Below are 12708 nucleotides of genomic sequence, written 5' to 3' on the forward strand. Positions count from 1 at the left end.
CATACTCATATACCTGCATTCAAACACACTTCTTACACACATGCAAACATACACACACTCATGTACCTGCATTCAAACACACTTCTTACACACATACGAACATACACACACTCATTACCTGCATTCAAACACACTTCTTACACACATGCAAACGTAGCCACACACAGTCATGCACATACATACATGTACATACCATGGGAATGATTGATTTATGGCTTCTTATTCATGGCTCTCCACTTACTGTTATGTCCCGACCTTTTGTAGGAATGGAGGAGCTTGTTGTATTTCTTTTTTGAGAAGGGCAAGGTTTTTGTTCTTTAGAAGGGTAAGGCTTTGTCCATCTTTTGTTTTGTTTTGTTTTTTTCCTGACGTGGGCTTACTCTGTGGCTCAAACTGGCTCACAGAGTTTATTAACATAGCCCTAGCTGGGATTCTTGACAATACTCCACCCTCACTTCACAAATCTTAGTACAGTAGTGGTGGCGCACACCTTTAATCCCAGCACTCGCACTCAGGAGGCAGAGGCAGGTGGATCTCTGTGAGTTCAAGGTCAGCCTGGTCTACCAGAGCTAGTTCCAGGACAGGCTCCAAAGCTACAGAGAAACCCTGTCTTAGAAAACCAAAAGAAAAAGAAAAAAAGAGATGGCTCAGCAGTAAAGAGTACTGGATGCTCTTCCAGATCTTTGAAGGATCTGTTGTCTTTGTCTGGGGCTCAGCACCCATATGGCCATATGGCAGCTCAGAACTGTTTGTAACTCCAGTTCCAGGGGATCCAACACCCTTCCACAGATATGCATGCAGGTAAAACACCAATGCACATTAAATAAATGAATTAATTAAAAAAAAACAACAAAAAACTACACACACCTGAGTGCATAAACTAACCAAACAATCAAAAGACCAGCTCAGGATACAGAAGACCCAGTTTTTACTTTTTAAGGAAGTATCCGCTTTGTGGATAAAGGCGCTTGCCCCTTGCTGCCAAGCCTGATGACCTGAGTTGGATCCCTGGGATCCGCATAGTATTCTCTCTCTCTCTCTCTCTCTCTCTCTCTCTCTCTCTCTCTCTCTCTCTCTCTCTCTCTCTCACACACACACACACACTCTCTCTCTCACACACACACACACACACACACTCACACACACCACCACCACCACCATCACCACAAAAAAGAAATTTAAACAGGGCTACTTCTTCAATGTTTTGAAAAGTAACAGAAATAAGTTTCCAATATAATATCAGCATACATTGAACAAGCTTTTCCCCTGGCAATGTTACCAGTGCTTTTCTGTACAATGGTGCAAACTTTCAAGTTAACTTTTTTTTTTTTTTTTTTTTTGGTTTATTTTTGAGCCAGGGTTTCTTTGTGCTACAGCTCTAGCTCCTAAGTGCTGGGATTAAAGGTGTCTGCCACCATGGCACAGATCAAGTTAACTTTAATAAAACATTGACATTGCTTTGGAAAAGAAATAACTCAACATTCACTCATTCCAATGGTGAAGCAGATTACATTAGTAACTTTTATGCTCACTCTAATTCATGCACACATGAGAAGAGGGAAAAGAGACAGGTGCCACGGGAGGGTTTGCTGGGACTTCAGACGCCTTCCACACCAGTCTGTGGTCCATAAAGACAAATACTTGTGATATCCAAGCACATGGGACATTCTCCTACCATAGGGATGTGTTCAGAATAGCTCCAGATGTAAGGCACCCAAATATTTTTCTTTCTTTTCCTTTTTTCATTTTGGTTGGTCTGTTTTTGTTTTTCAAGACAGGGTTTCTCTATTGTGTGTCCTACTCGGCTTTAGGGAATGTTCTCTGTGTGGCACCTCTGGCTGTCCTGAAACTTGTTTTGTAGACCAGGCTGGCCTCGGACTTACTGAAATAAGCCTACCTCTGCCTCTGGAATGCTGGGATTAAAGGCATTCACCACCATGCCTGGCTTCTTTTATTTATTTGACAAGATCTCACATTGTAGCTCAGGTTAGCTCAGAACTTACTAGATTGTAGCCCAGGCTAGCCCGGAATTCTCCAGGCTGGTGTTAAAGTGGTAGCAGTCCCTCCTCCTTTAGTCTCTAAGTGCTGAGATTCCAGGCCAGGGAGGAAGGAGGGAAGGGAAAGAAAGAGGGAAAGAAGGCAGAAGGGAGGAAGGAAAATAAATTGATGCTAACCAATAAATACTACTGAAATCCAATTGTGTCTAAAAGCTATGAAAAACCAATGGTGAATGGCAGGTGTGGAGGCCTCTTCAAACCAAGGAGGCCTACAGAGAGATAAGATAAAGGACACCAAACAAACCAAAAGAAAACTAGGTACGCGAGGTGGTGGCGCACACCTTTAATCCCAGCACTTGGGAGGCAGAGGCAGGTGGATCTCTGTGAGTTCGAGACCAGCCTGGTCTACAAGAGCTAGTTCCAGGACAGGCTCCAAAGCTACGCTACAGAGAAACCCTGTCTCAAAAAACCAAAAAAGAAGAAGAAGAAGAGGAAGAAGAAGAAGAAGAGGAAGAGGAAGAGGAAGAAGAAGAAGAAGAAGAAGAAGAAGAAGAAGAAGAAGAAGAAGAAGAAGAAGAAGAAGAAGAAGAAGAAGAAGAAGAAGAAAAACTAGGTACTAGACAATCTCTTAACTACTAAGGAAAAGAAGCCTGTTGACTGAGGACCAGGGAAGTTTCCTTGCAAGATTTACCGGGTTCTCTGTGTCTGTGTTGGGGTAAGGTTCTGGCAAGAGAGAGCCCTTCCTGGAGAAGACCTGGTTCCCAGGTCCTTAAGTGAAGGTTTCAGGGAAATCCCCCACCCCCACCCCCAGCTTTGTATTGGAAATCTGGGGCCTCGGGAGTTTAGGGAAGTGAAATCAGGCCAGCTCTATTTGTCATTCAAACTGACTTTCAGAAGTTGAGCCTTGGGGGCCCGTGATTGTGAGTGGGGGTGGGGCTGCTGGGGAGAATTGGGAAAGCCCCGGGTCTGTTAGGGAATCAGACCTGAAAAGCTGAAAACGACTCCACTCTATGAGATTTTTTCCTCTGCAGAGAACATTCCCTAAAGCCGAGTAGGACACACCATAGCTTGCTTTTTGAAAATGTTGTTTTCTGGGTGAAAGAAACATTGAGGAGTATGTTGGTGTCCTCGCTAAGGACTTCTAGACAGGTCGGGTCTCAAAGGGTCATTAACATTATTTAAATATTCATGTAGGGGGAGGGGACGGTAGACTGAAATTTCAGACCTCTGAAATGAGGGGTGGCTGGCCACCTGCCTAAAGGAGCCCAACTCCACGTCTCAGCGGCTTCCTCCCCACCTCTGGCAATAACAGGCGCTCTTTGACACCACGAAGCTACGGACTGGTACGCGAGCACCGCAGCCTGAAGGATGGGTGAACCAGGGATTTTTCCAGAATCTCTGTCCGCTTCTCAGCCTCTGGACACCACATTGAATCCGTATTATAACCAAGATACAATTCCCAGCCAACCCCTGTGCTGTGGCTCTTACCCCGGGGCCATGGCTTTCTCCCCCTGAGGCTCTATGAGCGCCCAAAGGCATTCACACACTTCCACACACACTCATACACACAGATACATACAGCAACGCCCTCACAGGCACACCCACCCTCGCACTAACACTCTCCAGACACACAGCGTCCAGTCCCGTCCCCCTTCCCCCGTTTAAGAAATAGGTTCTCTCTCCACTTCTTTCCATCCCTTCAGTTTCTCCTGTCTTCATGTAGGCATGGATGCATGCATTCATTCACTCGTTTCTCTGGACTTGGGTTCTGTCTCCTCCACCAAGAAAAGCTGTGGGTGGATGGGGAGGAGTGGTGGAAAAGGAGGGGCGGACCACCGGCTTGGAATGGGGCGGGCCCGGACGGGTGGGCGGGGCTCCCGGGTCCCAGGCCTGCCCAGAAGCTGCTGCTCCCGGCAGATGCGCTCGCCCCTGCTTGGGGCTGTGGCGCGTCTTTCCCGGGACGGCCGGAGCAGCAGGCAGCGGCCGCGCCACGTTGGAGCAAAGCCGGAGGACTGCGCCCTAGGAGATAGCCAGAGGTGGGTGCCCAAGTTGAGACACGGCGGTTCGAAACTCTGGGGTTAGAGTGCCCTCCCGCATGGGGGAAGGGTGGCCAGTGAAGGACTCAGAGTCTGCAAAATTGTGCCGAGTGTCTGGTCAGGCTGGAAGAGTCCATGTGCTTTTGAGTTGCTTAGGTTTGGGGCAGAGCCGGGCTTCGGACTGCTTTATTCAGTGTTTACAGATGCTTTAAAATTAAATAAAAAGCCCTGCCTTCCGCCAAAATATACAGGAAAAACGGTGAAATCAAATGTGACGGTGCACAAGAGCCGGGGAGGATGGAGCCACCAAAGTCAGCTAGCCAAAAGGGCGCAAGTCCTGCCTGCTCGGGTGGAGGCGCTGGCGGCATCTTTGGAAGTCCAGAGCTTTGCAGGGAAAACTGGGGCCTTGGGTAATGTGGCCCCTGGTCAGCGGGAGCGATTTTGGTTTGGAGTTCAGTGTACTGAGGAAGCAACGGTTCTGGGCCACAGGACAGTTGGGGTTCTAGCTGAGCAGGTTCGTCTGTTCTGAGGCTCCGCCTTCAGGAGTCCAGATCTGGGGTTTCACCCGGAGTGAAGCCCAAGTGCGAGTCTCTGAGAACACTTTGAGGGAAATGCCAAGAACAGATCGCAGAGGAAAGCGCCGAGGGTAAAGTCTGTGGAGGCGGCACACCGGCAGGGATAAGAGCCCGCGAAATTCTAGAGAAAGCCAGTGGATTAGAAGGGACTGAAAGGGCTGGAGAGATGGCTCAGCCGTTAAAGGCTAGGCTCACAACCATAAATAGAAGGGACTGAAAGGAAGCCCGTGAGAACGGCAGTGGCGCAGGTGGCCGGATGAGAGCCGGTGGCAGGGGTCCGAGCAGCCAGTGTGCTGAGCCAAAGGGGCTGGGCCGGCAGCCGGCTTGCTGAGCTCCGCAGCAGATGCAAGACACTCACTCACCAACCCTAGGGACCCATCATCCCAAGCCATATAAAAGGGGTGTTTGTGAAAGAGATGACAGTGGGTCAGACCCGGTAGTGATTTGTCCCCAAAGATTGCATACTGAAGATTTTGACAAATCAGCATCTTTCTCTGCGGAGGTTCCAAGCCCAGTGGCAATAGCCCCGCAAATTGACTACTGGCATTTGTCTTTGAAAGAGGATTTTATCTGCCTACACGTCCACACAGCAGGCATATTATATCTTTGGATCTATGAACAAGTTTTCCTTTTCCCTGGGAGCTCTTTTTGTCCCAGCACGTGTTCGCAGGCGCCCGGAGGGTGAGGAGGGACACGCGCACCTGCCATCCACATCTCTGGGGACAGGTTTGTCTTTGTTCTGATGGTTCACTTAAGCATCGCCTTCGCCTCTCTGGCAGCACTTTCGTGTTAACCAATCAAATCCTCTCTTCCAGTCTGGCACCATTTCCAATTCTGACCGGCTAGATTTTATAATATTATGGAAAGGCATCTGTTTTATCGTTTTATAACGCAGATGTGGATGTTCTGATCAACCATCTACTCTTGCTCCGTCCTCTCTGTTTTTGATCCTTGTCTCTTTCTTTCTTTCTTTCTTTCTTTCTTTCTTTCTTTCTTTCTTTCTTTCTTTCTAAAAGAGAATCCTTTCTCTTGAATAGGGGAACCTCAAGAGCCATGTGGGCGCCCTCTCTTTCCCAGATAGCTTTACTGAGACAACAAAATTAGCTCCGAGCCTTGAGCATCAAAAGTAAACCTGCCTAGCTCTCCACCTTCGCCCCGTCAGAGTGCATCATGGAGTTCTGCTTGGTTTCTTTCTGGGATGCTGAGGTGCAATTGTGAATGACTTGGCCGTACTTTGAGTTAGGACAAACATTTTGAAATCCCCATTATCTCATAGCTCTGGCATGATAGTTAGCATTGCTTGCTGCCTGCCCAGTGCGGCGTAGTGTTGTTAGAATTCATCTAACTTTCATAAGTGGTTTGTTCTGACCCGGTAGCCAGAGGATCTCCAGCCAGTAAGGTGAAGCAGGTTGTCTTAACTTACTGATCAAATGAGGGGAACATGACCCTGCTGGTTACTCTATTTCTCAAACAGTCAATATTTTATTATAGGGCTAACACACTAGCACTGTAACCAGTCTAGTTACTGTTGATGCTGTGTAGATGTTATCCTCATAGATTCAGGGGGCTCCTGTAGGGCACATAGCTCAGGCCTATAATCTTAGTATAGCAGAAACAGGAGGATTGCCAAAGAACTATGAGTTCCAGGTCAGCCTGACCTACAGAATGAGCCCTGTCTTAAAGGAAGGAGGGCATGCCTTTAATGCCAGCATTCAGATGTTGGTCGCTCTCTATGAGTCTGAGGCCAGCCTGACCACTAGGTTACTCAGGAAGACATAGCGAGACCCTGTCTCAAAAAGAAAAGAAAAAAGAAAAAAAGTAACCAACCACATATTTTTAAATGAAAATCAGTGGGCTCCTAAAATACCCATGGCCCAGATTTTTATCACAGTTGTTATTAGTGACCTGTGCTTACTAGGGTAATGAGAAGTTTAGATAAAGATGAAATTGAATTTGGATGGAGGTGGGGTTAAGAGATTTTTCATAGTTGAAACAGGAGCATTGCTGGAAATTAACTCCTCAAGACCAAAGGTTTGATGTCTAGTTCCAGGCTTTAATTTACACCTGTTCCGGGGCTGGTGGACCTGATGCTGTGGCTCCAGTCAGCTCCTAGGATGGCGGAAAAACATGGGAGTCACCAGTGTGCTTTGATGATTGGAGAGATAATCTGTGCCAGCCACTGGTAGTTTCAAATATAATATAATTGCTTAATGTAAGTATGAAGTTCAACGATTTTAGTGAGTTTTGATAGGAAATGATATGTTTTGCTTATACTTACAAACTCAACACCCAGAGGCAGATTTCCTATGAAACTAAGGAGAGGGAGGAGAGAGCCCCACCCCTGTCTCAGATCTATTGAGTCACAGTCCGCATTTTGACAAAATTTCCAAGGATTTATACGCAGGGAAGTTCTGCTCCTTCTGATTTGGAAGTAGGCTGGGCATGAAAACTGTCCAAACTTTAGGACTGGAGTTAGGAGACTGGACCTGAAAGATGAGCCTATCTTAGTGAGGGTGGGAGAGTGGATACAGACCAAGATACAGCTAAGCATCCTGCAGGGCACCAGACAGACAGCCTCCTCACCCAATCACGGACAGACACCAGACAGACTGCCTCACCAGTCACCGACAGACAGACAGCCTCCTCACCCAATCAAACAGAGAATTACCCTGTTCCACCTGTCAATAAGGACTCCGTTAAGAAACTTTGACCTTGGGGTTGGTTGAGAGAGAGCTCGTCACTCTTGCTGAAGACCCAAATTTGATTCTTAGCACCCATGGTGGGCAGCTCACAACTGCCTGGAACTCCAGCTCCAGAGGCTTCAAGGCCCTCTTCTGATCTCTGGGGTGCCTTCACTAGGTGTATATACCCCTACACACTTAAATTAAAATAAAAGTAATATTTAAAATAGAGACAGAGACAGGTGGATCTCTGTGAGTTCAAAGCCAGCCTGGTCTACATAGCAAGTTTCAGGTCACCTAGAACTATAACTGTGACCCTAACTCAAAAAATGAAAGGAACAAAAAAACACAAAAAGGGTCTTAAGAGCTGAGATGTTGCTCAGTCAGTAGAGGCTTGCTTAGCATTCATGAAATCTTGAGTTTGATTCCTTACAGAATTTGGTTGTATTGCCCGGTCAGTAGAGTCTTGCCTGGCATTCATAAAACCTAGGGTTTGATTCCTTAAGAGTAGGTTGTATGGGTCTGTAATCCCAGAACTCTGGAATCGGAGGCAGGAGGATCAGCTGTTTAAGGTCATCTTTGATTACATACTGAATATGAGCCAACTTAGCTACCTAAGACTATTTAACAATTAAATAACCAGTATGCAGAAGACAGAGGCAGGTGGATCTCTGTAGTTCCGTGACAGCTGGGGCTATAGAGAGAGAGCCTGCCTCAAAACAAGTACCGGACTAAATAAAGTGTTTAAGAAAGCAAATTTGTCACTCCCTTTAAAAAAATAAGAAAAAAAAAAGAGGCTGGAGAACTGGCTCCAGCAGTCAAGAGCATTGGCTGCTCTTCCAGAGGACCCAGGTTCAATTCCCAGCACCCACAAGGCAGCTCACAACTGTAACTTCAGTTCCAGGGAATCTGACACCCTCACGCAGACAGACATGCAGGCAAAACACGAATGCACATAAAATATAAATACGTAAATCATTAAGAAAAAAAAAACAAACAAGAAAGGAACCTTAGTCTGATTGCTGATCGCCTTATGCAGCTGTGATCATATTCCTGGGACTTGAGCAAGAAAGCCACGGATCAGAAACACCCGTGATGCTGATAGCACTCCTAGAGTCACAAGCTTTAGTGCACAGGAGATACTGAGTGGACTTCTAAACAAGGGACCGCGATGAGGCTACCGCTGGATGACAGCCGACCCGGTCCTGTTTGCCACCAGTCAGTACCTGCTCTGTTTCCTTATCTCACTCCTGAGACTTGCCCAGGAGTGAGTTTTCGCTTTCAGTACCCAAGCCGGTTGTGCTAGGCCAGCTGTGCCACCTGGAGGCTGGGGACAAAATGCTAGTGGACTTGCAGCCCCAGGATCCTGGCTGCTGCTTTTCTGCTTTGGTGCATTTTGATCTCATGGGTATCACTGCCCGTACTCTCCTCCTTCCCTCCCTCTCCTTAGATCTGTGCTCCTTTCTCCCTTCTCTTCCCACCTTCTCGTTAGATGCTGTGCACCCTTTCATCTGTCCCCTTTGCTTCCTTCTTTCCTTCTTTTGAACCTGAATCGAGGCCTGGATTGAGCCAACACACTGCATGTTGGGGCCTTCCCTCCAGTGTTTTGTGGCATTATATTCATTAAAGAACCGCTGTTAATTTACAGGGCCTCTAGCATGCTAGGCAAATGCTCTGCCTCTGCTTTACACCCGTAGTTGGTAATCCCCAGCTATTAGTTTTCTAGCCGCAGCTACCTTCACCTACTTTCTTGTTTTATTCCATTTTTCACCTCTATCTCATGCCCTTCTGCCGTTAATGGTAGAGGAATCCCATCCTGCTACTTTTCAATCGGGCTTTGCAAGCAAACCGAATTTATCATGGGGTCATCCCAAGGAAAAGAAAGCCCTTGGAGAATTCTGTGCTGTTTCTTTTCCACGCCGTTCATCTCCCTTGCAAAGGAGAGGCAGGGCCTTCAGCTGGAGAAGAGATCATGGGCAGCACCCAGCTAGCTGCAGAACAGTCAGCTCCAGCATTTGGACTCAGGAGCCAGAACTCTGAGCCTCAGATCAGAGTGGAATGTGGCTTCTCAAGGCAGGAAAACCTGTGGTTTTCCAGCTGATCTGCTCCAAAGGGCCCTAAGTGAAGAAAGCCAGGAGTTATTCCAGTAGACCATGGACCATAAGAGGATGCTGTGCAGGACCACCTGCTAGAGCATCAAAGGAAAGGCTTGCCTCTTCCAACTGAGTCTTAGCAATTATGTTAAGAAAATAATTTGGAGCTTAATTTTCTTCTTGTTTTCTGGAACAAGAGCTCATATAGCATAGGCTGCCCTTGAACTCACTGTGAAACCAAGGATGGTCTTGAATTTCTGAGTCTCCTGTCTATATCGCATATGCTTGAACTATAGGTACCCACTTCCCTGATTTATGTAATGTTGGAGACTGAACCCAGGGCTTTGTGGATGCTAGTTACACACTGTTAGTGAACTAATCTACATTCTCATCCCCCAGTGCTCAATAAAGTCATTCTTGGGGTGCTGGATGCCTTGCCTATACTGTGTGTACTCAACCATAGACCTATGCCCTAGCCTCCAATTTAAACATTTACCAGTCTAAAAGGTATGTGAACAAGAGGAAGAAAACCAAGATCAGAGTACCCAAGAGATGGCCTCTGTATGCATGTCTGTTTTTCCTGGGATGCTGTCCCCATGTTGCCCAGGATGGCCCGGAGCTTCTGGGCTTAAGTGATCATCCTACCTCAGCCTTTCAAGTAGCTGGGACAATAGGTGATCATGCACAGCCTGTGAGTTTTGCTACGGTAACCAATAACTTAATGGTTGCTACAGACTTTGTACATTTTTTTTCCCTTGAGACAGGGTCTCGTAGTCCTGGCTGTCCTGGAACTCACTCTGTAGACTAAGATGGCCTGGACCTCACAAAAATCCTTCTAACTCCACCTCCTGAGTGCTAAGATTAAAGATGCATGCCACCATTCCTTATCCAACATTTTTTATTACCTTTATTTTTAATGTTAAGACTGTGTCTCACTAGGTAGTCTTGGCTGGCCTGGAACTCGTGCTGAAGACCAGGCTGGTCTTAAACCCCCAGAGATCCGCCTCTGCCTCCTGAGTGCTGGGATTAAAGGTGTGTGCCACCACCTGGCACCCTCCCTGGATTTGCCTGTGGTTTCCAGTGCCTATTCTATTAGTTTACTATGGTTCCCTATACCCAGTCTCTGTGTCGGGAGTGTCTCTTCATAAGAAAAGCAGTCCTAGTGAACAAGGGTGCATCCTGAAGACCTCATCACCTCAAAGTGTGAACTCCTCACATTTGGATTTCAACAGAAGATTTGGGGGTGAGAGAAGATGTATAATCCAGGGCTGGAGAGATGGCTCAGTGGTTAAGAGCGCCGCCTGCTCTTCCAGAGGTCCTGAGTTCAATTCCCAGCAACCACATGGTGGCTCCAAACCATCTGTAATGAGATCTGGCGCCCTCCTCTGGTGTTTGGGTATACATGGAGGCAGAAAGTTGTATACATAATAAATAAATATATTTTTTTTTTAAAAAAAAAGATGTATAATCCAGCCCATAATAGCTGTGTGCATTGCTCTGTGTCCTGTGTGGTCAAATTTGAGGCTCTAGGAACCCTGGGTGAGTGTGGGAACCTGGAGCAGAGCGAGTCCCTGAAGTCTGTCCACTTTCCTAGGAGCTTCTAGAAGCTTCTAAAGAACTGTTCAAAACACCCATGGGTGAAGGCAGCCAGGGCTCTTTCTAGAACACCTGGTTTCGTCGTGTTGATGGCTTTACTCTTTAGTTTAACAAAAGCCAGGAGGGGCTTTAGTTACTCAATGCCCCATCCAGAAGCAAGCGGTGAGTACCACAGCTGCCCACCAAAGGAGTGAGGGAGGATGAGAAAATCAAAGAAGATGAGAAAGTGTTGGTTGTGGTTTGAACAAGGGCTCATGAAAAAGTGATGTGTGAAACCTAGAGAAGAAAAGCCAGCTGGACTCCCTGGGATGGTGACACACCTGTCCTCTCTGGAAGTGGGACAGCACAGTGAGCCAGACATACTCAAGAGTGGGGTCTCTCAGAGTGTTTGGGGGTCCAAATGCTCCATTCAGTTAGCGAATACCCAGTGGGGCTGGAGACTTGGTGACTAAGAGGACTGAGTTCCGTTCCTAGTGTCTTGGGCAGCTCACCATTGCCTGAAATTCCAGTTCCACAGGGATCCAGTCTCCGGCCTCCACAGGCTGGGCCATCAGAGCTGTGTGTCTGGCTGCTGGATGGGAAGGAGGATATGAGTTGAGTTCTGTGTGGGGACTGGGACAGCACCCCCATTCCCACACTTCTGGGGAGCCCACCACAGTCTTGAAGATACTTTCTTAGTCTTTGATGTTTCCTGAGACTGACGCATGAGTTTCTTCTGTGGCACACAGCACTAGCAGCCTTGCATGGCTTGTCCCTGTTAGAAAGCTTTTGGTGTCACGTCAGCAGAATGACTTTCTGTTAGAGAGCCAGTTTTCTGGTATCCATGACAGCAGTGCGACTTTTGCCTGAAAGCCTATGAATGCATGGTTCAGAAAAGCATTTTCCTCTCTCTCTCTCTCTCTCTCTCTCTCTCTCTCTCTCTCTCTCTCTGTATTTTGAGATACCTGCTCAGTCTGGGCTGGTCTTGGGTTAATCCTTCTGCTTCCACCTCCCAAGTGCTGGGGTTGCAGGTGTGTGCCACCACACCCAAGCTCTTTTACTCCTTTTAAAACTGAATACATGTGTGTTGTAATTCCAAGACAAAAAAAATATAATGAAGTAATATAATAGTTCACAATATGTACTAGCCAACTTTTAAAATCTACTCATCCTTCCATGACCACGTGGGTTTATCTTGTTGCTCTTGCTTTGGAGAAGCGTGTTCCATTCCTAAGGTCCCCAGGAGACCGGAAGAATTCTCCTTCTCCATCCCCACCCTGAAGGGGTTTAACCTTCAAGAAAGATGCAAATTGAAAGGTGTGTGGGCTCACAGAAGGAGCAGTGCAGGTTGACTAGGTGGCCTTGTGGGCCTCTGTGGCAGATGAAGGGTTGTTCCTGAGAGTAGAGAGTTGAACAGAGCCGACTTCACATCCTGGCTTTGTCATTCTCTTTGTCAGCTCAAGCACACTAAGCCTTGGTGAGTAAGCTCAGTGTCCTCATCAGCTTGGAGAATGGTACTTAGCTCACAGCTAGGAGTAAACGGGCACAGAGTTTAATAGACGACCTGATATGCAGTAAGTCCTGAGAATCAGGAGGAAGAGAACGGAATACTGTCTACAGAACATCAGTCTGGCTCTCTTTTTGTGAGCATCTCTATTCTCTGCCATCTTTCTTCCTTCTTCTTCTTCTTCTTCTTCTTCTTCTTCTTCTTCTTCTTCTTCTTCTTCTTCTTCTTCTTCTTCTTCTTCTTC

The 12708-nt window shown here is 47.0% G+C and overlaps 1 protein-coding gene across 4 annotated transcripts in view; it reads left to right on the forward strand.

The window, feature by feature from the left end:
* Positions 1 to 12708, forward strand: part of Akap2 (A-kinase anchoring protein 2) — a 240776-nt gene that overhangs the window by 132529 nt on the left and 95539 nt on the right. Inside the window, exon 1 of one of the 4 annotated variants that reach the window (XM_013351845.2) lies at positions 3910 to 4033. The exons of the other annotated variants lie outside the window; for them this stretch is intronic. The gene's annotated coding sequence lies outside the window, so the exon portion shown is untranslated. Of the gene's footprint in view, positions 1 to 3909; positions 4034 to 12708 lie in introns of those variants that run through there. 4 annotated transcript variants of the gene reach the window in all.

Source organism: Microtus ochrogaster, linkage group LG5 (genome assembly GCF_000317375.1).
Source record: "Microtus ochrogaster isolate Prairie Vole_2 linkage group LG5, MicOch1.0, whole genome shotgun sequence".
Taxonomy (NCBI): Eukaryota; Metazoa; Chordata; class Mammalia; order Rodentia; family Cricetidae; genus Microtus; species Microtus ochrogaster.